This window comes from Schistocerca nitens, chromosome 4, assembly GCF_023898315.1.
Source record: "Schistocerca nitens isolate TAMUIC-IGC-003100 chromosome 4, iqSchNite1.1, whole genome shotgun sequence".
Classification (NCBI taxonomy): Eukaryota; Metazoa; Arthropoda; class Insecta; order Orthoptera; family Acrididae; genus Schistocerca; species Schistocerca nitens.
The window spans coordinates 937678833-937703031 of record NC_064617.1 but is presented as its reverse complement, the minus strand read 5'-3'; the positions used below and the strand labels follow the sequence as shown (position 1 = coordinate 937703031).

General features: G+C 43.7%; 1 pseudogene; it reads left to right on the top strand.

The window, feature by feature from the left end:
• Window positions 1-21471: 21471 nt before the first annotated feature.
• On the top strand, window positions 21472-21589 carry LOC126254084 (5S ribosomal RNA; annotated as a pseudogene).
• Window positions 21590-24199: the final 2610 nt, after the last annotated feature.

Sequence of the window (24199 nt, the reverse complement as noted above, 5' to 3'; positions counted from 1 at the left end):
GGAATGGCGTCAAAAGCCTCCTGGAATCTACAAATATCTAATCAATTTGAGATCCTCGGTTGACAGATCTTATATTTCGTGTGAATACAGAGCCAGTTGTGTTTCACAAGGATGGTTTCCCTATGGTTACGTGTCAATAGATTATTTTCTTCGAGGTATTTCAAAATGTCCGAATACAGTGTACATTTTTTAAAATCCCATTTTAAATCGATGTCTCTGATGTGGTTCTATAATTCTACGGATTGTTTCTATTTCCTTTTTTGTGTATTCGTGCAATCCGTGTAGCTTCCAATCTTAACATCAAGATCTTTCGTACATCAGGCGGTTGTACCCGCGTATGACTGCTAAAAATGTACGTTTTGCATCAGCATATCTCTAGAGTAACATGCAATGAGGTGACAAAAGTCATAAGATAGCGATATGTACATATACAGTTAGCAAGGTATCAAAAGGCAGTGAATTGGTGGAGCTGTCATTTGTACTCAGGTGAGTCAAGTGATAAGGTTTCCGATGTGATTACGGCCCCAAGACGGGAATTAGCAGGCTCTGAACGCGGAATGGAGTGGACAACCAACACTGAGTGAAAATTAGTGTGGGAAGCACGACGAACATATCCGTTAGGACAGTATGGAGAAATTTGGTGTTAATGGGCTATGGTAGCAGACGACCGACGCTAGTGCCCTTGCTAACACCACGGCATCGCCTGCAGCGCCTCTCTTGGGCTCGTGACCATATCAGTTGGACCCTAGACGACTGGTAAACCGTGGCCTGGTCAGACTGAGTCCCGATTTCAGTTGATCAGAGCTGATGGTAGACGTCGAGTGTGGCTCAGACCCCACGAAGCCATGGACCCATCAACAAGTCACTGAGCAAGCTGGTAGTGACTCTGTAATGGTGTGGGCTGTGTCCTCTGCGAATGGATTGGGTCCTCTGATCCAACTGGACCGACGACTGACTGGAAATTTTTGTTATGTTTGGCTACTTGGAGATCTGATTACGAAGGCTTTCCCGGCATAATAATTGATAATATTCTTCTCGGGTATGCATCCGGATCATAACGTCATCTTGACACAATATTTCAGCGGTCCAACTGGCCGCCATCTTCAGGGGAATGTGCTGGTACACGATTTCGCCGTAACTGACTTCTCAGCGCAAGCGGCGGCCCCTACATAGGCCAACGAAGGCCCACAACGCTTGCGCGAGAAGGTGCCGTAACTGCCTCTAGTGCAAGTAAACATACTGTGCCGTCAGTGGTGGAAAGAGACAAAACAGAGATATCGTGTCTGATAACACCGGGTTCCAAGTCTTACTTTAAAGGTAACCCTTGTCTCTATTAATAAGATTATCAGATAAACGAATCTCTACGGATTCTTTTAAAACACTGACCCAACAGCGGGATGCAGGGACAACCATTTGTGTCTCGTCATACAGCATTCTATGTCCCTCGGTGAGACAGTGCTCCTCCACTGCAGATTTCTCAAGCTGAAGCGATCGTGTGTGCCGCTGGTGCTCAACACATCGGTCCTGAATGGTCCGGATTGTCTGCTGATGTATCTGTGTCAGTTTAAGCACAGTCATGTATAATTGTTCAAAGGGGACGTTTCATATGGTAGTCGTCGTCACCCCGTCGGCTTTGCGAATTACTTGGAAACAAAGTCTGGTATGGTCATAGCCTTGGAAAGCCTAGGGGGCCTCGGTGGCGCAACGCAATCTGACTTTCAGTAATCCCTACAAAAGAATGGCTCTGACTAATATTAACCTATACGTTTCACAAATCACTTACCTCACAAAAATCTTCGTTACTTGAACTACTGCAATACAGCGAGCGCCACTACTGCCAGCTAAATAAAAGATTCAAACAATGGAAGGCACTAACTACTGATAGGCATAGTTAGCAAAAGAAAGATTTTGATAGAGAACAAACAATGTATTTACCTTAATAGTCATAATATATATAGCAGTTCATGACATCCATTCTTACAAATGTACTGTTTCTGATGGACACACCTCCAGATTATCCATTCTCAAAAATCCGCCATCTCACTTCCCCACATCCACCACTGCTGGCGGCTCACCTCCAACTGCACAACGCTACGCGCTGTTAACAGCCAACTGCCTAACACTACAATAGCCAACAACAATGCAAACCAGCCGCAGACTGCACACAGCACAGCCAGTGATTTTCACACAGAGCGCTACGTGGCGTTACCAATATAAAAACCTAAACAGCCTACTTACAAGCCTTCACGCAGTGGCAAGGGATCTTGTACACACCAGGCCTCCTCAAACCCAAGTCATCCCTAACAGAGCCAAGAAGCTTGCGCTGAGAAGTCATTTCCGGCGAGATCGTGTACCAGCATTCTCACCTGAAGATGGCGGCTAGTTGGACCGCTGAAATATTGTGTCAAGATGACGTTATGATCCGGCTGCATACCCGAGAAGAATATTATCTACTTGGAGATCATTTGCAGCCGTTCACGGACTTCATGTTCCGAAACATCGATGGAATTTTTATGGATGATAATTCGGCATGTCACTGGGAGACAATTGTTCGCGATTGGTTTGAAGAATATTCTGGACAATTCCATATCAACAGACATGAATCCCATCGTACATTTATGAGACACAATCGAGAGGTCAGTGTGTGCACAAAGTCCTGCCCTGGGAACATTTTCACAGTTATGGACGGCTATGGAGACAGTATAGCTCCATATTTCGCAGGGACTTCCAACGAATTGTTGAGTCCCTGCCACCTCTAGCTGCTGCACTATATTGGGAGGTATCCCATGACTTTCGTCACTTCAGCGTAACTGATACACAATATGAACCAAAAAACGTCCCTTTCTCAAGTGACTGAAGTTGTTCGCTACACAGATATATACCTCTAAATTAATATACATGCTGGCAGGAGCTCTTGATTCGAATTATGGAATATTTACTACTTCTTTCCTGGTGAAGAAATTTCAGAAAAACTTGTTTAGTAACTTCACTTTAGCGGTACTGTGTTTGCAAACAATACAATTTTTATCGTACGGTGCAGGTATCGATTGTATCTTGCCACCGATATACACTCCTGGAAATTGAAATAAGAACACCGTGAATTCATTGTCCCAGGAAGGGGAAACTTTATTGACACATTCCTGGGGTCAGATACATCACATGATCACACTGACAGAACCACAGGCACATAGACACAGGCAACAGAGCATGCACAATGTCGGCACTAGTACAGTGTATATCCACCTTTCGCAGCAATGCAGGCTGCTATCCTCCCATGGAGACGATCGTAGAGATGCTGGATGTAGTCCTGTGGAACGGCTTGCCATGCCATTTCCACCTGGCGCCTCAGTTGGACCAGCGTTCGTGCTGGACGTGCAGACCGCGTGAGACGACGCTTCATCCAGTCCCAAACATGCTTAATGGGGGACAGATCCGGAGAGCTTGCTGGCCAGGGTAGTTGACTTACACCTTCTAGAGCACGTTGGGTGGCACGGGATACATGCGGACGTGCATTGTCCTGTTGGAACAGCAAGTTCCCTTGCCGGTCTAGGAATGGTAGAACGATGGGTTCTATGACGGTTTGGATGTACCGTGCACTATTCAGTGTCCCCTCGACGATCACCAGTGGTGTACGGCCAGTGTAGGAGATCGCTCCCCACACCATGATGCCGGGTGTTGGCCCTGTGTGCCTCGGTCGTATGCAGTCCTGATTGTGGCGCTCGACTGCACGGCGCCAAACACGCATACGACCATCATTGGCACCAAGGCAGAAGCGACTCTCATCGCTGAAGACGACACGTCTCCATTCGTCCCTCCATTCACGCCTGTCGCGACACCACTGGAGGCGGGCTGCACGATGTTGGGGCGTGAGCGGAAGACGGCCTAACGGTGTGCGGGACCGTAGCCCAGCTTCATGGAGACGGTTGCGAATGGTCCTCGCCGATACCCCAGGAGCAACAGTGTCCCTAATTTGCTGGGAAGTGGCGGTGCGGTCCCCTACGGCACTGCGTAGGATCCTACGGTCTTGGCGTGCATCCGTGCGTCGCTGCGGTCCGGTCCCAGGTCGACGGGCACGTGCACCTTCCGCCGACCACTGGCGACAACATCGATGTACTGTGGAGATCTCACGCCCCACGTGTTGAGCAATTCGGCGGAACGTCCACCCGGCCTCCCGCATGCCCACTATACGCCCTCGCTCAAAGTCCGTCAACTGCACATACGGTTCACGTCCACGCTGTCGCGGCATGCTACCAGTGTTAAAGACTGCGATGGAGCTCCGTATGCCACGGCAAACTGGCTGACACTGACGGCGGCGGTGCACAAATGCTGCGCAGCTAGCGCCATTCGACGGCCAACACCGCGGTTCCTGGTGTGTCCGCTGTGCCGTGCGTGTGATCATTGCTTGTACAGCCCTCTCGCAGTGTCCGGAGCAAGTATGGTGGGTCTGACACACCGGTGTCAATGTGTTCTTTTTTCCATTTCCAGGAGTGTACTTTACGTACATCTGCACCTATGCTCTGGAAACCGTCTTACGGTATATGGCGGAGAGTATGTTGTGTCCAAATGTTACTTAGCTCTTTTCCTATTCCCACGCAAATGGTTCACAGCAAAGACGGTTGTTGGTAAGCCTGCATGTCAACTCGAATCATTCCTGGTGTTCCGCGAGATATGCGTAGGAGAAAGCAAATGGGCTGACTTCTCTAGCAAATTACTGTCTAGCATCTTTAACAGTGAACCACACTACGATGCAGAACGCCTCTACATCTACATGGTTACTCTGCATTTCACACTTAAGTGACTGGCAGAGGGTTCATTGAACCATTTTCATACTACTTCTCTACCATTCCACTCTCGAATGGCGCTTGGGAAAAGGGAACACCTAAATCTTTCCGTTCGAGCTCTGATTTCTCTTATTTTATTACGATGATCATTTCTCCCTACGTAGGTCAGTGTCAACAACATATTTTCGCATTCGGAAGAGAAAGTTGGTGATTGAAATTTCATAAATAGATCTCGCCGCAAAGAAAACCGACTTTGTTTCAGTGACAGCCACCCCAACTCGCGTATCATATCAGTGACACTCTCACCCCTATTGCACGATAACACGAAACGAGCTGCCCTTCTTTGCACTTTTTCGATGTCCTCCGTCAATCCTACCTGGTAAGGATCCCATGCCGCGCAGCAATATTCCAGCAGAGGACGGACAAGTGTAATGTAGGCTGTCTCTTTAGTGGGTTTGTCGCATCTTATAAGTGTTCTGCCAACATAGCGCAGTCTTTGTTTCGCCCTCCCCACAATATTATCTATGGGATCTTTCCAGTTTAAGTTGCTCGTAATTGTAGTTCCTGGGTTTTTAGTCGAATTGACAGTCCATAGATTTGTGTGATTCATCGTATATCCAAAATTTTTCGGATTTCTTTTAGTACCCATGTGGATGACCTCGCACTTTTCTTTGTTTAGTGCCAATTGCCACTTTTCGCACCATATAGAATTTCTCTCTAGATCATTTTGTAATTGTAATTGATCATCAGAAGATTTTACTAGACGGTAAATTACAGCGTCATCTGCAAACAATCGAAGGGGGCTGCTCAGTTTATCACCTAGATCATTTATGTAAATCAGGAGAAACAGAGGGCCTATGACACTACCTTGCGGAAGGCCAGATATCACTTCTGTTCTACTTGATGATTTACCGTCAGTCACTATAAACTGTGACCTTTCTGAGAGGAAATCACGAATCCAGTCACACAACTGAGACGACACTCCAAATGCACGCAATTTTATTAATAGGCGCTTGTGAGGAATATGGAATCGATCTGAGATCCCTTGCCGACAGCATCTGCCACTGGATTTGGCTGAGCGTCTCTGTGACATTACCGCACTAACTAAATAAATCTGTAAGGGAAGAGACTGCTCTTCTTTGCATCTTCTCTATTTACTCCATCTATCCTACCTGGTGCGGATCGCATACTGGCGAACAATATTTCAGTCTTGATCGGACGATGGTTTAGTAAGCTACCTCCTTTGCTGGTAGGCTGCATTTCCTGGGGATTCTTGCGATGGAGCTGAGTGTGGCATCTCCCATAACTGCAGTAGCTCTTATGTGGTCGTTCCACTTTCAACCGCTCGGTACACATAGTCCTAGGTGTTTTATGGATGTAACTGCTTCCAGGGATTGTTCCGCAATCGTATGGTCATAAAATAATGGGTCCTTCTGCCTATTTATGCACAATACCGTACATTTCTTTACAACTGCCAATTCCTACACCAATCGTCGATTCTCTGCAGGTGTTCCTGCGTTTCGCTGCAATTTTCTAGTGTTGCTACTTCCCTCTAGACCATAGCATCGTCCACTGTTCGAACGATATCTGAAGTAAGTGATCGTTAGACACGAAAATTTGTCTACTTTGCTCATTTTCATTCTCTTATGTCGTATGGTAATATATTTTGGGGTAACTCTTTCCACTGTAAAAAGATATTTTTGTCTCAGAAACGGGCGGTTCGGACAGTAAGTGGTGTAAGTTCAGGAACCTGTTCACAAGTCTTCGTATTTTGACATTGGCCTCTCAGTATACATTTTCCTTACTGTAATTTATTGTTAACAATCTTAGCTTATTCCCAAGAATAAGCAGCTTTCTCTCAGTTACTACTCGTCAGAAATCAAACCTGCATTTGGATCGGACTTCCTGTACTCTTCTGCAGAAAAGTGTGCAGTATACTGCTGCATCGATTTTCAGTAAGCTACCACAAGAATTTAAAAATCTTAGCAGCAGTCCTGGCGCTTTCAAATCCAATCCTCATGGGTCACTCCTTCTATTCTGTTGAGAAGTACCTTAAAAAATTAAGCTGATTCTTGTTGTACTGTTGACTGCGTTTACTTAAGCTTGTGGCTGCACTGTTGACTGCGTTTATTTAAACTTGTGGCTTGACTCTCCTCGGGTTCATAAACATTTTATTTTTATCTGTTATTACTTTTATGTTGTTATTTCATGTACTGACACGTTCCATGACCTTGGAGATTTGCTCCTCAATTTGGTCCTAAGGAACTTGACGTGTAAATAAATTAATAAATTAACGAAAAGCCTCATGAAACTTCCAATGATATCCAGTGGATCGCTTATAAATATTGTGAAGGATGATGGTCCTGTAACACTCCCTTGGGGTAAGCCCGACCTTAGTTTTGCGCCTGAGAATTTCTCTCTGTGTATAATGACACGCTGTGTTCTGAAACTCTTCAGTTCAATCACACAGCTAGTCTGATACTCCATACGCCTCTCTGTTCGGCATTGTGGGACTGTATCGAACGCTTGCCGGAAGTCAAGGAAGACGGCATCGATCTGATGGCCGGTATCTACTGTCTACCGCTCTCTGGGTCTTGAAGCATGAACAGGACGAGCTGGGTTTCATGCGACTGTCATTTTTGGAACCCATATCGATTCCTACAGAAGAGTTTTCCTGTCTCTAGAAATGTCATAATACAGGAGCGTCAAACATGTTTCAAAAATTCAACAACAGACGAACGGCAGAAATATAGGCCTACAGTTTTGTTCGTCTGTTTGACGACTTTTCTCGAAAGCGGAAATGACTTGCGCTTTTTTCTGATCTTTGGGAGCGCTTCGCTCCTTCAGCGACCTACGGTACACTGTTACTAGAAGTAGAGCAATTTCTCTGGCATACGTTATGTATCCCGTCAGGTCCAGTGGCCTCTCGTCACTTGAACGATTTCAGTTGCTTGTCTATGCAGAGATCACTTACTTCTGTATCTGTCCTTTTGACGTTCGTGTCACCAAATTCGATTTGTAATTTCTGGCTGGTATCGAGACAGAGGTTCGTTGTGGAAACTGTTAAAAGAATCTCGCATTGGAACCCGCGCTAAGTTTCAAGCTTCCGTAAATAATCGTACATTCGACCGTAGTACAACGCATACTAATATATCTATGCAAAGTCATGTTACAAACAGTATGAAGTAATTTGTGCAGACCTTGTGACAAAGTACACACTTTCTCTTCCCAACGATCAAATTTGCAGTGATAGTTCAGTGGACACTTAGGTATTGTCTCTCAATCGCGTAATTAATACCTCATCAAGTTTATTACTTATTTTCTAAGCTGGTTACTGTATCCTGAAATGTCTTATAAATACTATATCTACAGTCAACCGTACTCCCATATGCAGTGTACTTTTACTTTGCTTTCTGAGATTCTGTTCTGTATCTCTCAGGAAAAAAGGAATTGCTCCCCATTGTGGTGTCGTGTAACAGCCTTTTGTACTCTGGAAACAAGAAATAAATTTCTTATGCCGTAAGTATACATCATACATACATGGTCTACTGACATTGATGTGGCCATCTATCAAAAGCCTGAATAACCACCTTTCGCAGCACGAACGTGTAGGAAGAGAGTAAGGATGGTATCGACAAGGATGTCGAGGCATGCTGAATCTAGTGCCGTGCCCAGCTGCGCTACGTTTCTTGGTTGAGGATCCAAGGAGCGAACACCTCAGTCAAAGTGGTCACGCAGACTCTCGATTGGGTTTAAATACGCGGAGTACGGTGGCCAGAGGAGTACGGTAAATCATTCTTGGAAGGAGAGACAGCATTAGTCGTATTTTTTGTTTTATTAACAGCAAAATCGATTTTCGGTCACTTAGTGACCATCTTCAGTGCTGTAATATACAATTTAAATTGGTAGGCACTGGTGTCAACAAGCTTAGAGCGATCACATAATCACATGATCGCTCTAAGCTTGTTGGCACCAGTGCCTACCAATTTAAATTGTATATTACAGCACTGAAGATGGTCACTAAGTGACCGAAAATCGATTTTGCTGTTAATAAAACAAAAAAATACGACCAATACTGTCTCTCCTTCCAAGTATACCCATTATCTGGTCGTGGTGCACAGGACACTCCATGGAGTCGCCAATCAAGTAAATCATTCTGGTGCTCTTAGAACCACTCACGTACAGAACGAGCTGTGTGGCACGACTGTCCTGGTGGTAGATGCCATCGTGATGAGGAAAAACGAACCATATGTAGGATGCACATCATCCCCAAGGATAGATGCATCCTTTTGTTGAACCATTATGCCTTCCAGAATGACGAGATCCTCTTTGGAATACCAAGAAAATATTCCCCAGAGCATAACCCTCTCTTCTCCGACCTGGTCCCTTTCGACGATTGTTGCAGGGCAGTACACGCCAATGGCCGTCTGTCCGATTTAGCATAAAACGTGATTCATCTGAAAGGGTCACTTGCCACCACTCACATGACCTCCAGTCACGTTGTTGGCTTGAAAATTCCAGCCTCCGCCGCCGACGAGCAGCAGTCAGCATGGGTGAGTGAACCAGGAGCCTGTTGTAGAATCCCATACGCAGCAACATTCGCCAAATGGTCGTTGAAGAGACACTGTTGGTAGCCCATTGGTTCACCTGGTCGGACAGATGTTGATCAGTTGCACTTCTGTTCTTCGCCCATACACGTTTCCTCAGCCGTCGTTCACCCTTGTCATCTTAACAGTTGCCTCGGGGCTGGTTTCTGATAGCGCCATTTTGCAATGAACGGTGTACTTTAACCACGGGAGGTTGGGAACAGGTTATAATTTTATCAGTTTCTGAAGTGCTTCTAACCTTGGCACGGAAGCCAATGATCATTTCCATCCGCCGGCCGCAGTGGCCGAGCGGTTCTAGGCCCTTCAGTCTGGAACAGCGTGACCGCTACGGTAACAGGTTCGAATCCTGTCTCGGGCATGGATGTATGTGATTTCCTTAGTTAGCTTTAAGTAGTTCTAACAAGGGAACCTCCCCATCGCACCCCCCTCAGATTTAGTTATAAGTTGGCACAGGGATAGGCCTTGAAAAACTGAACACAGATCAATCGAGAAAACAGGAAGAAGTTGTGTGGAACTATGAAAAAAATAAGCAAAATATACAAACTGAGTAGTCCATGCGCAAGGTATGCAACATCAAGGAGCGCGTTGGCTTACGAGCGCCGTGGTCCCGTGGTTAGCGTGAGCAGCTGTGAAACGACAGGTTCTTGGTTCAAATCTTCTCTCGGGTGAAAATTTTAATTTTTTATTTTCAGATAATTATCAAAGTTCAGGCACTCACACATAATCAACTTCGCTCTCCAAAATTCCAGGACATGTTCAGATTTGCTTGGACATATACAGAATTTGACGGTCTACGCACGGAAACATTTGAAAACGTAAAAAACATATGTTTTGACAGAGCACAGGGAAAACTGTGCGACTCTGAAACTGTTGCATTCATTTGATGCAGTTTATGTGACAAACTCTTATATTTTCATCACTTTTTTTGGAGTGATTATCACATCCACAAGAAAACCTAAATCGGGCAAGGTAGAAGAATCTTTTTACCCATTCGCCAAGTGTGCAAGTTAGGTGGGTCGACAACATATTCCTGTCATGTGACGCACATGCCGTCACCAGTGTCGTAAAGAATATATCAGACGTGTTTTCCTGTGGAGGAATCGGTTGACCTATGACCTTGCGATCAAATGTTTTCGGTTCCTATTGGAGAGGAACGTCCTTTCGTCTACTAATCGCACGGTTTTGCGGTGCTGTCGCAAAACACAGACGCTAAACTTATTACAGTGAACAGAGACGTCAATGAATGAACGGACAGATCGTAATTTTGCGAAAATAAAGAAAGTAAAATTTTCAGTCGAGGGAGGACTCGAACCAAGGACCTTTCGTTCCGCAGTTGCTCACTCTAACCACGAGACAATGGCGCTCATCGGCTAATGTTCTCCTTTATGTTGCCTATCTTGCACATGGACTACTCAGTTTGTATATTTTGCTTATTTTTTCATAGTTCCACACAACTTCTTCCTGTTTTCTCGATTGATCTGTGTTCAGTTTTTCAAGGCCTATCCACTGTGTCAATTTATAACTAAATCTGAGGGGGGTGCGATGGGGAGGTTCCCTTGTAAGTTCTAGGGGACTGATGACTTCAGATGTTTAGTCCCATAGTGCTCAGAGCCATTTGAACCATTTCCTGCCGGACGTCAGATGGATCGTTCCGTTTCCGCATTACTGCAACGACTGCACTATTTTCCGCGTCCGCCTATCACACTTTACGTACGCTCCATTGCTAGTGCGTCCAGCAGCCGTCTGTTGGGGTTGTTGCATGTTGAGGCCGAACACAGGCGGTGGCACATTAATGTGAATGGAGCGTGTATAGCTGCACAAGAAATTACCCCTGCCTACTGACTCTTATGTAAGTTTTCGTGTTTTAACAGACTGTTGTTGGCTTTCTGTTATGCACTAGACTAGTAACGTAGAGCGGCTGCAATCCGGGAGTAGCTCTCCCCTGTCTCGAAAAATAGTGCACTGCTCCTTATGCTATACAAACGGGCTCATCATCTGACATATTTTCCTCGTGACATGCAATTATCATACTAGGACATGAAATGATCAACCAACGTACCTGCAAGTCGCTAAAGCGATATTGGAACCACGATCATAGCCGCCTACAAATGATCTTATACGTTCAGTCGGTATTCACATATTCGTTTCTTAATGTTTTAAAAAGTGTGAAATGGAGGCTTTCGATTCTAGGACGAATGTTGACATAGGAAATCACTGAAACAGAATTGACATGGTCAATTTATTCTATGGGAACAACAGCTAACACATTTAAAAGTTAATGAAGAATATTATTTACAGTTCTTCAAAAGTGTCGAGAGGTCCATACACAGTTCTCATCACAACAGCTGATGAGTGTTACTGAGTTGGCGGCCCAAATATGAGTGTGTAACACTTGCACGGAATGACACTTGTATCGAGAGAGAAAGTACTGAAAGGTGTGTGGAGACCACAACACGTTAAGTACTGGACAGGGTGTTACATAAGTAGGACACAAGAACCTGTCTGGTGCTACCTGCGACGTATTTTTGGGAAGGCGAAAACCCATTTCCTGCGCAAAGTTCTCTGTCCGCGCACCAGTTCGTAGCGTGCGTGGCTTTCAACAAGGGTTCAGTACTGCAGTTGACCGCTGACTGGCAAGTAGTGTTCCGTCTTTTAGTGCTGAGACAATGTAGTTAAACAAGACCACTGAAGAGAAGCCTTTCCAGATTTACAACGGACATCAGTATATTGTGGACTATAAGGGAACGGCGGGTATTACGGGCCATTTAAGGAAAAATGTAAATATAAAATATATTTGTAGCTAAACTCTGATATGAGCGAAAAAATCATTTTTTCAACTTTCTCCTCTAAGTAATAAAAATAAATTTAGCAATATATGAAGGGAACATAACACAAAATGTAATTAGAATTAATCTTGCATTTTGGGCATTTTGAAAATGGTTATGTTTATAAATTAAAAACATTGTTTTGAATAAAAGATTTATTGTTTAATTCTGTACACAATGTATAACATATTATAGCTCATTTAACCTATGATTTATTTATGTAGCTTACAGAGATCATAAAAGTAAAAACTTAAGTCGTCAATGTCTGCACAGAGCTCAATTGTTGCGCTGAATCCAGTTTTCCTCATAGCTTTCTCCACACACACACACACTACATTTTACATCTACAACGTCTTGAGAAGTTCTTGGTGCAGGGCTGTCATTATGAAAAATTTTAATTTGTTCATTTTTCATTTTATTATTGATCAACATTTGTTCTTGTTTTGAAAATTTCGTTTGTCTCTTTTCCTGTTGTGCTTTTTCCTTTTGCTCTCCTGAACCTTTCTTGTCTGTCAGCATATTTTTTCCAGAATGGTTCAAATGGCTCTGAGCACTATGGGACTTAACATCTGTGGTCATCAGTCCCCCAGAACTTAGAACTACTTAAACCTAACTAACCTAAGGACATCACACACATCCATGCCCGAGGCAGGATTCGAACCTGCGACCGTAGTAGTCGCGCGGTTTCGGCCGGCCTCCAGAATGAGATATTCACTCTGCAGCGGAGTGTGCGCTGACATGAAACTTCCTCGCAGATTAAAACTGTGTGCCGGCCCGAGACTCGAACTCGGGACATTTGCCTTTCGCGAGCAAGTGCTCTACCATCTGAGTTACCCAACCACGACTCACTCCCCGTCCTCACAGATTTACTTCTGCCAGTACATCGTCTCCTACCCGAGTTCGAGTCTCGATCCGGCACACAGTTTTAACCTGCCAGGAAGTTTCAGTATATTTTTTATTGGAGTTGATGTCAATTTTTCGCTTCTCTCTGCCTTTTTCTTCCGACATGTCAATCTCTTTTCGCTGCAGGAGGGCAAAGGCGACATCTCTTTTAAAACACTTGCAAAGTCAGAATGTTCACTTGAGTGTGGTGCATTGGAGGAAGTGGTGGTCTCTCCAGGTAACATCACTGCTCAAAAAGTCCAAATCAGTAAATATGGCTGGGTTTGTCGGGTAAATGCCAGTGTATCTAAATCCATCTTCAGCAGTGTCTAGTCGATACACTTCCCTGTAGGCATCAGGTACCAATTTTGCAACATCAAAGTCACTAATTCGTGACCCTGGATTAGCCTTCATCCACAAACTGCAAGGAGTGTTGTAGCAGTTTTTGAAACGTTTAGGAACGTCCTATCCAGAGGCTGCAACTTGTGAGAAATGTGTGGGAGAAAATTTAACATATGGACATGGTTTTCCAGAGCATAAATGATGACATATACGTTCTTGTGACTGGTATGCCCATCTACAATCAGCAAAACAGGATCTCCTGCTGAGGGGTTCGTGAAGGATACAAAGTGTCGAAGCCACTTAAGAAAAGGTTCAGCTATCATCCAAGCGCTAGAAGTTGGAAAACTAATGCTTTCGGTTGGAGCACCAATCATGAGATGGTCATTCATTCGTTTCCGTGGGAAAATAAAAAGCGAAGGAATAAATTGCCCGTTTGTACTCGTGCAAAATAGAAGTGTAACATTACGTCCCCTCTCTCAGAAGTAATTTGACGTTTGCCTTTCACTATAATGACCTTGTCATTTTCATGCACACACAATACGCCAGTCTCATCCGCATTAAAAATTCGGGATGAACGAAAGGAATGTTTTTTAAGTAAATTTCAAATTGCCTGAAGAACCTTTCGACCTGTGGCTTATTAAACCCTACACGCAGCATCAAACTAGTTGGTTGTGGATTTCTGTAGGCCAAATTTGGGTGCTTTTTTCATAAAACCGGCATAAAAATCTCTTCCAGCCGTTTTTGTTCTTTTTTGAATCTACGACTCAAATTTAATTTTTCTGTCAGATCATAGGCCAGTTTCAAAGCCCTGTTTTGGACAGGGCATTAGTCTAGAATCTAAATCCATCAAATGAGCTGCTAACAGTTTGCCACATATTTCATCAAAGATTGCCTTAAAAGACCCCATTTGTGGTTTCATATCAGTTGGCTTATTATTTGCTAAAGCTTTTAACTTTCTTTGCATAGTGCTTCTAGGTACATGGTATCGGTCAGACGCAGCTCTTTCGGAAAGTTTATTTTCCAGTACACTTGCAAGAGCACTTTTTATATCTTTTTCTGAGCATTCTCCCCGACTTTCAACTTCTGGTTTTTTTCTTAAATGTTGGCATAGTATCCTAAAAAAAACAATAAAGGAAACGAGTTCCGTGGCCCATACCACCCAAATGTCGCATGGCTCATACTACCCGACTCACACTGATATGAAAACATGGTATTAAGCGAAACATTGTAGAGCAAACCAAATGCAATTGTCAGTGTCTTATATTAATAGAGTAAACTAAATAACAGCTCTAATTTCATAAGTATATTCTTACCTGTAATGATTGAGGGTGATGTTAATAGGTATTCGAGGCAACAACTTGTAGGAGCACAAACAAACAATAAGCACTCACAGACAATACGACACTGGGCCTCAAACAAACTCTCTGCACATGGCTAAATGGCGCTAGCGGCAAACATAACACTGTGTACCGTGTTGCCACATAGTAATGAATAGCTGAAATACCAACTGGTCCATACTACCCGCCCTTCCCCTACAAACAAACAAGAAATGACTTACTGGCGTTGGCTGAACTTTAAAAAGAATAAAGGCAAAAGAAGATTATTCACAAAAAATAGCACAGTTTTAGGGGAAGATATTCCGGATGAAGCAGTAAATGAAGTGCGAAAACATATTGTTAGCACAAAGAAGCGGGAAAAGGAAACAGACGCTGCAGTATCATCAATTTACGTTGAAGAAATGGGGCAGATTTTCAATCGAGACATCGTTACCATCACACAGTAGTGCGAAACAGTGGTGTTAGGTGAAAATATATGGGAACTACACAATATTCCACCGATCCCGGAGGAATAAGCTTTCAAGAAAATAATTTAATGATGAATGATGTTAGCCATTTTTTACTTTCAGATGATAACAGAGGAGCGAATGACTGAATACTGGTGTTTACCAGCGAAAAGAGAAAATTGTGCTTATCAAATTGCGAATCATTCTTTGTGGATGGAACGTTCAGGAGTTAGAGCAAACAATTTGGACTGTTCTTTACACTGCACGTAGACCTCAATAGTTCTTGGGAGGAAACAAACATCATTCCAGTTTTTGCGCTTTGCTGCCAAATAAAAGGTGAGAAACATTTGAGCGCCTTTTTTTTTTAAGCTATTAAGATTAACTTGCTTGAATGAGGCCCTGAAACTCTGATAATGAACTTCGATTGCCATTATGAAGCAGCTAGCAGTTTCTTTCCTGGAATAGAGATTACTGGCAGCAATTATCATTCTAATCAATGTCTGTGGAAACAAGTTCAGTGTTGCTGCTTCGTTCCAGCCTAGGAAAACGAGGAAATACGCTGTCACATAAGAATGTGTTCTGCTCTAGCACTTCTTCTCCTAGAAATATTAGAATATTGTTGGCTGTATACTGAGGAGAGCACACCTGAAAACCAAAAGCTTCAGAACTTTTATGACTATTTTGTGGACTATGGCCTGATAACGAACAAATGCCAAGATGGATGTCGAACTGCAGAGGAATGCGCCACGGCACTGATAACGACTCAGAAGGATGGATCAAAAGAATAAATTCATTAATATCAAACTTTCATCCAAATGTTTGCATTAATGAAAAAGCTTCGAGAAAGTGCAGAGTACCACGGCCACCTGTATGATCGACTAATTTTAAACTTTGACGAGAAAAGAAGAAAAAGTCAGCAATGAAGACTGATGAAACGACTGCAAACGCTTTAAAGAAACTTCAAACTGACGGGAATTTTAAATGATTTCTAACTGTCTGACCTACGCAAAGAAGTTACAAGACGAAGAAAACGCAAGAATCAATCACAGATTTATAAATATTGAAAGGTAGTTTAATATGCTCAATGACAATCTCGTAAATACTGTAAATAAATTTAATGGGGGGGGGGGGGTGAAAAGAGACTACCTAATTGTGCTGTTCCCTGCAAACGACACAAGGTCGACCAAATGTCACTTTAAATTTGTCAAATATCCCCTAACGAATACTGACAAGACTACCTCAAAGCCCAAGTCTTTTATACGCAATAATTGCAGCATTCACGTTGAGAGCTTCTTAGAATAAAAATCTGTGTGGGCGGGCATCGAATACAAAATCTTTGCAGCGGGAACTAGGCAAAAGACATACAACTAAATCCATACTTTGGTTGGTTGGTTGTTTCGGGGAAGGAGACCAGACAGCGAGGTCATCGGTCTCATCGGATTAGGGAAGGACGGGGAAGGAAGTCGGCCGTGCCCGGCATTGGCCTGGAGCGATTTAGGGAAATCACGGAAAACCTAAATCAGGATGGCCGGACGCGGGATTGAACCGTCGTCCTCCCGAATGCGAGTCCAGTGTCTAACCACTGCGCTACCTCGCTCGGTAAATCCATACTTTCTCCCTCCGTTATGAGTAGGCCAGCGTGTAACTGGTAATGACAAAAGAAAATATTATAAAAAAGTGACTGGTCGCAGTTCTGCAACCTTTCAACAAATGTTAAAACTAATTTCTAGGCTGCAACTAGGCAAGCAAGAGCGCTCAAGCTCGCTCGCAGCCTGGGTTGTGAGCGTGCGCTGCAAAATGAGTGTCAGACGTTGTTTCGTATCGCAGTACTGCCGGATGGTAGCACGGGAGTGCAAACAATGTGCTGTCTTCAGAGGAATGACCGTAATTAGTTTCGGCGTAACCTTAAATACGAACAAACAGTTCTCCTTTACTGATTGCCACCAACTCTTAAAATCGTGTCTATTATGTAAAGACGTAGCAATACGAAGTCCATAACTCCACTGGTTTTCGAGTTTTGAATTTTTAATGCGATTTTAATGGTATTCTTGAAAACCAACTTTAAATACTTACATTACAATTTTTACACCCGAGATTTTGTAGGTACATTCACAAGACATAGTTCAACGGTCCTGCGCATTTATTTTATGAGAAATGTGAATTATTTGTGATAACTGTTTATTTCAGTTTCAGCCATAAATTTTCTTTAATTATCGCTACATAAATGGACGATAAAATAAACAAATTACATTTTCGATAATGCATAAAAGTATGCAAACAAATCAAGACCAGTTCCTGCAAAAATTTCGTTCACATTGGTTAATATTTATGATAAAAAAGTTGGCACTGAGTTTACAAAAACAAACTTATGGTAAAATGGATTTCAACATTTTATCAAAAATGAATGTTACTACAAGACATATACCTATTTCACTGGCACCATTACATTTTCCCTTCCTGCTTACATAAGCCTTTTTCTCGTAATTTCAAAATCAGGGTAGCCTTTCTTTTGAATTTTCTGAATTAAATTTTATCCACCGTCTTCTTGGGGAGTTGAGTGGTAGGGATATCTGATGGTAAGTCAATGTCTATTTCCTTGGAGCTTGTTGATTGTATTGAATAGGACTTGACTGTAGTACCGAAATTTATATTTACACAGTCAACAGGCAAAGTAATTGATTTCCAACAGATTTATGCTAATTGTTTCGCTTCAGTCTTCCTGGAAATCTTGCAAATTGTTTCTCCCACTTTGAGTTTATGCCAGTTTTGGAGTGAAGATGGTTCTGTTTGATGATGATAGAAATTAAAGATTACCTTTGGCGTCTTTCCGTGTGCAACATATCCTTACGCAGTCCGTATTTCAAACACTTCTTAGACGTACTTGCAATTCGAATAGAACCAAATTGTTTCGGGATCTAAGAGTAAACACTCGAAGGATGTGAGATAGCTATTAAACTTATTTGAAAAAACCTGAAGTTTTAGGGTGGAGCCTCCCCTTAAAATGGAGAGTAGCTGTTTTTAAGGGAATAAAAAGTAGCATGATGGTTAGGTTAGGAACTTCAAAACGATCAGACATATCGACATCAGCATATCAGTGCATGACGCCTAGTCTATGTTTATTGTATGTGATGGTGTCTTGATGCGCTTAGTGTTCCATTAATGTGTTTCATAACTTTGAACACAACGAAAAATTTCAGTTTACAGCAACATTACAGTACACTCGATGTAAGAGAATATGGAAGCAGCGAGAAGCTGATGTGCAAAATTAAAAGAAAAAGCGTGTTTAAGCCAAATCATTGAATACAGTACGAGTACTCAACGTATGGGAGCAGAGAAATAAACGTCTCAATAATTTTCCCAACATTTTCAGTATGAAAATAAATTTTTGTTTTGAGGAGGAAGACTCTGCGAATGAATCTGCTATTAGATCAAGTTACCACCTTGGTTTTCAGCTTGCAAAGCGTTGTGCAGTTTCACTGATTTTCGGGTTATGTTGACGGTGAGAAATCTCGGCTACAGCTATAACTTACACACCTACATTGTGAAGTTTGCGTGATTAATTTCATAGCAAAAGTCCCATAGACTTCTGTTTCTTCAGTGTACATTTCCATGACTTTACAGGTCTGCAGCTACGATTATGTCACTGTTTAGACTTACACAATGAGGAGAACGAAATTCACCCACAGAAGCTCATGCGACTTTTACTTAAGAGCTTGCCTTCGAATTAGCATTATTCTAAAAGTGATACCAGACATTGATCCTTCAGTGAAAAGCGAAATAACTAACATTTGTTGACATTCTGTGTTTTTATGTTTAACGTGTAAATAAAATGATAACGAAATATAAATTTGTCAATTTAACTTTCGTCCTAAAAAGGCAGTCATGATAAGGCTGCAACAATCGTAGGAAATACCATGCTAAACTTCCTGCCAGATTATACGAGTAACTGTGTGCCGGACCGAGACTCGAACTCGAGACCTTCGCCTTTCGCGGGCAAGTTCTCTACCATCTGAACTCTCCAATCACGACTCAGGACCCGTCCTCAGACCTTCAGTTCTGCCAGTACCTCATCTCCTACCTTCCAAACTTCATAAAAGTTCTTCTGCAAACCTTGCAGAACTGGCACTCCTGGAAAAAAGGATATTGTGGAGACATTGCTTAGCCACAGCCAGAGGGATGTTTCCAGAATGAGATTTTCACTCCGCAGCGAAGTGTGCGCTGATATGAAACTTCCTAGAAGATTAAAACTGTGTGCCGGACCGAGACTCGAACGCGGGAATCTGCCTTCCGTAGGCAAGTGCTCTACCATCTAATGGTAGGCAAAGGCAAAGGTCCAGAGTCCGAGCTGCCGTCCGGGACACAGTTTTAATCTTCCACGAAGTTTTATATTAGCGCTCACTCCACTGCAGAGTGAAAATCTGATTCTGGAACACCATGTTTCTTGCCTAGCTACGCCCGGTTCCTTGTATCACCAAAAAATTGAACTACATGTTGAATTTCATTGTCAATTCTCATTTTGTTGAATTTCATTGTCAGTTCTCATTAATACAACAGTCTTAAAATGAATTTGACACGAAACGCGTTTATGAGCCACCCGAAGCGCTACATGGTTGCTCACCGCTGTGGCGTGATCATGAGACAGCTCGCAAGGTCAGCTGGGCTGTGAGCTACTGGACGTCTTGGTGTGCCTGCACCTGTGAAAAGCTGGTTAGCCTGGCAAGAACCCCAGGTACTATGCAAACGTCATTCCGTGCAAGTGTTCCAAACCCACAAATATTGTGTGCAGACGTGGAATCGTCAGTCAGGCTCGAAAGGTGAAAGCGTGCTGCATTATGAGGGATACTTCAAGGTCAAAGATATATTTGGACGGGTATCTTATAGTGAAAAGAAACCATTTCATACATGTGAACTGTGCGCGTACCAGTTTTCTGTCGCGCACGTCAAATATCAACAGCTGCTGGCATGGCCCAGCGTGGCGTATCTTTGGCCGTTACCAGGCAACGATACCACGCCATCCCGCTCGGTTGTTGGATGGTTGACGGTCTCTCTCCGACTTACAATGAGGTGACAAACTCATGGGACAGCCATGTGCATATACAAATGTCGGCAGTACCGCGAATGCAAGGTATAAAAGGGCAGTGCATCGGCGGAGCTGTCGTTTGCAGTCAGGTGATTCATACGGAAAGGTTTACGATATGATTACGGCTGCACTACGGGAAATGACTTTGAACGCGGAATCGTGGATGGAGCTAGATGCAGGGGACATTTTATTCCCGAAATCGTTATGGTATTCAATATTTCGCGATGAAGAGTGACAAGAGTGAACCGAGATTACCATATTACGGACATCATCTCCCACCAAGGACAACAAACTGGCCAACGGCCTTCACTTAACGACCGAGAGCAGCGGCGTCTGCGTAGAGTTGTCAGTGCTAACAGACAGGCAATCCTGAAATAACCGCAGAAATCAATGTGGGGCGTACGACGAACGTGTCCGTTAGGAAAGTGCGGTGAAATTTGTCGTGAATATGTGCTGCAAGCAGAAGACCGACTCCAGTGCCGTTGCTAATAGCACCACTATGTCTGCGGCACCTCTCCTGGGCTCGTCACCATATTGGACCATAGACGTCTGGAAAAACGTGGCCTGGTCAGATGAGTCGGCATTTCATTTGATGGTAGCGTTCGAGTGCGGCGCTGACCTCACAAAGCCATGGACCCAGGTTGTCAATAAGGCACTGTGCAAGCTGGTGGTGGCTCCATAATGGAGTAGGCTGTGTTCATTTTGAATGGACTGGGTCCTGTGTTCCAACTGAGCCGATCATGGTTATGGAAATGGTTATGATCGGCTACTTGGAGAGAATTTGCAGCTGTGCTGTTTGTATATCTCCGTTATCAGAGAAGCTTTTTACAGTTATAATTCTCAAGATTTGCAATTGTAAAATGTTATGGACTTCATGTGCCCGAACAACCATGGATTTTTTATGGAGGACAATGCGCCAAGTCACTACCGTGCCATAATTGTTTGTTATTGGATTGAGGCACATCCTGGAAAATTCGATCGAATGATTTGGCCACTCAGACCGCCCGACATAAATCCCATCGATCATTTATGGGACATAACCGAAAGGTCTGTTCGTGCACAACAGGCTGCGTCGGCAACACTTCCACAATTATGGACAGCTATAGACGCAGTATGGCTCAGTATTTCTGCAGAGGACTTTCAACGATTTCTTGAGTCCATGTAACATGGGGGCAACGGCCTTGCCGCAGTGGATACGCCGGTTCCCGTGAGATCACCGAAGTTAAGCGCTGTCGGGCGTGGCCGGCACTTGGATGGGTCACCATCCAGGCAGCCATGTGCTGTTGCCATTTTTCGGGGTGCACTCAGCCTCGTGATGCCAATTGAGGAGCTACTCGACCGAATAGTAGCGGCATCATAACGGCCGGGAGTGCGGTGTACTGACCCCACGCCCCTCCTATCCGTGTCCTCCATTGCGGATGACGCGGCGGTCGGATGGACCCGATGGGCCACTTGTGGCCTGTAGACGGAGTGTTTTTTTTATGTTACACGGAGTTGCAGCACTACTCCAGTAAAAAGGAGGTCCGACACGATATTAGGAGGCATCCGATGACATTCGTCATCTCAGTGTTAGGCTGTGTGCTGGCTGGCTTGTGGAGGCATTGGAATTGACTGACTGGAGGCGCTCGATGCTTTTGGTGGGCCACGATGGACGCAGCACGTTTTCTCCGTCTGTGCACATCCGAGTATGGAGCAAGTGACGGCCTGGCCTTGTGTTTGTTGCTGTCAGTGAGTGATATGGATTCGACCAGCCTTACATCCTTGGGGCCCTAACAGCAGCATGGAATTATCTTATTTTCCCAAAATGGTGCAAACGTTAATGGCGAGCGTCGCCTTAAGCATTATGTGAAAGTTTCTGCCTATTCCTCTGAGTTCTTTACATTCCGGCTCCTTGGTTACGTACGCCTTGTGCTGTCTGACCGTCATATGAGGCCGCTTAAGTTGTTAAATATTTTTCTGCTATGCTTTTGGTGACTGAGGAGTTGTGGCTGTCTCCCGTAATGCCTTGTTTTTTATCATTAGTTGCAGTCCAGTGGTGTCTTATTTCTTCTTCGGAGACCGCCATAACGTTGCTATCTTCTCTCCGTGAGTGGCAGCCGCAGCGTCTATCGATAGTAGTACTGCTGTACTACCTTTGGTGTGGCGGATATATATCTGGGTGTGCTGTGCGTGGCAGTCGGTCGGTTGGGGCAGATCAGCGAGGAAGTCTCCGTGGCGCATGGTCAGCCCGGAGCCGCTGGCGGCGCCGTGCGGTTGGAGTTGTGAGGCGCTTCTTCGTCGCCCACCGATCCTGGACAATCAAGTTGAGTGCTCACTTAACCTACTATAAAGCCTCAACTGCCATCACATCTCTTCATTTGATCCTGGTTGTCGCTTTCTGGAAGATTCTCGCGAGCGACAATGTGTGTGAATTGAAGTCGGCTAGAGTTGCAGCCGTTTTCCTGTGTGGCGTTTAACTTAATTTAATTCATTCCTTCATTAATGAAATGCAACAGCCATATCTTCTGCCTTGTAGCCGTTGACGTTCCGGTTACCTGTCCTGGGCGCCGACGTAATTTTTGGCAGTGTATTTTCCTCGTCGTGTTGCCACTGCACAGCACGGCGTGTAGTTCGACAGCTGAGATGTGTTGGTAGTTTTGGGCGTTTATTCTGACTAGGCTGGATTGGGGCTCCAGTATCCAGAACGTTGTGCTATTGACATCTTGGTGTCGTTTTCCCGGTCGGGTGGAGCAGAACTGATCTTGTTGGTTGGTTAGTCAGCTGGATTTTGGTTGGGTTGCCTTCCGATTAAGAGGTTGTTGGTCTGGCTGCCTGTCTCACCTAAACGTGCGTTAGTGTTACCGTCCCAGGCCGACCCTTGGAACCTTCTGAGCGCCGCTCCTTGTGTTTTATGAAGTGATTTTCTTTTTAGTCTTAAGTACTCTGTGTGGCCTTTAACTGAGTTTTAGCTTATTAAAATTGTAAGGCTTCTTCTTAGGCCTTAAGCCGTAAAAAAAAGAAAAGAAAAAATGTTACTTGTTTAGTATGTGACCTTCAGCCGAGTTTCAGCCTTTCAGCATTAAAATTGAAAATTCCTTGTGTATAGGCCTTAAGCCTAGATTTGTTTCAAGTTCATATCTGGCCTTCAGCCGAGTTTCCCAGCTTAAATTAATAATTGGAAATTTATTTGCCTGGGCTTTAAGCCGTGAGATTGTTTGGTTTTCATATGTGGCCTTCAGCCGAGTTTTATGTGGAGCATTTTAGGATAAAGCCTTTAGCCTATTTTAGTTGAAAATTAGAAGCTCTTCCTTTTAGGCCTTTACCCGTAAAATTGTTTTCTGCATGGTGTGTGGCCTTCAGGCGAGTTTTAACTCTATTCAGAATCCATGTCTTGCCCTTAAGTCATAAGATTGTTATTCTTCGGCATGAGGACTTCAGCCGAGTTTTACACGAAATATTTTAAGATAAGGCATTCAGCCTTTTCAAATTGATAGCTCTTCTTCTTAGACCTTAAGCCATTAAAATTTTTTGTTGATATGCGGCCTTCAGCCGAGTTTCAGCCTATTTAGACTAAACACTGAAAATCTTTGTCTCAGCCTTAAGCCGTAACAGTTTCTTGATTAATGTGTGGCCTTCAGCCGAGTTCTATGGGAAAAATTTAAGCTAAGGCTTTCAGCCTATTTATATTGAAGATAGAAAAATTTCTTTTTAAAGAAGTGAAACCTCCAGAACAACTCCTGTACCTCAATTCATTGCTTAGGCCTTGTGCCTTGGGTTGTCGATGTGGCCTTCAGCCGATCTAAACTAAATCAAATGAGGTCTTTCGTTAAAACCTTGAGAGTTTTTGATTCTTGCTTGTGTGATTGTGTGTTTTAACAAATAAAGTTTATATGATGAGTGCAACTGACAGTAACTTATTT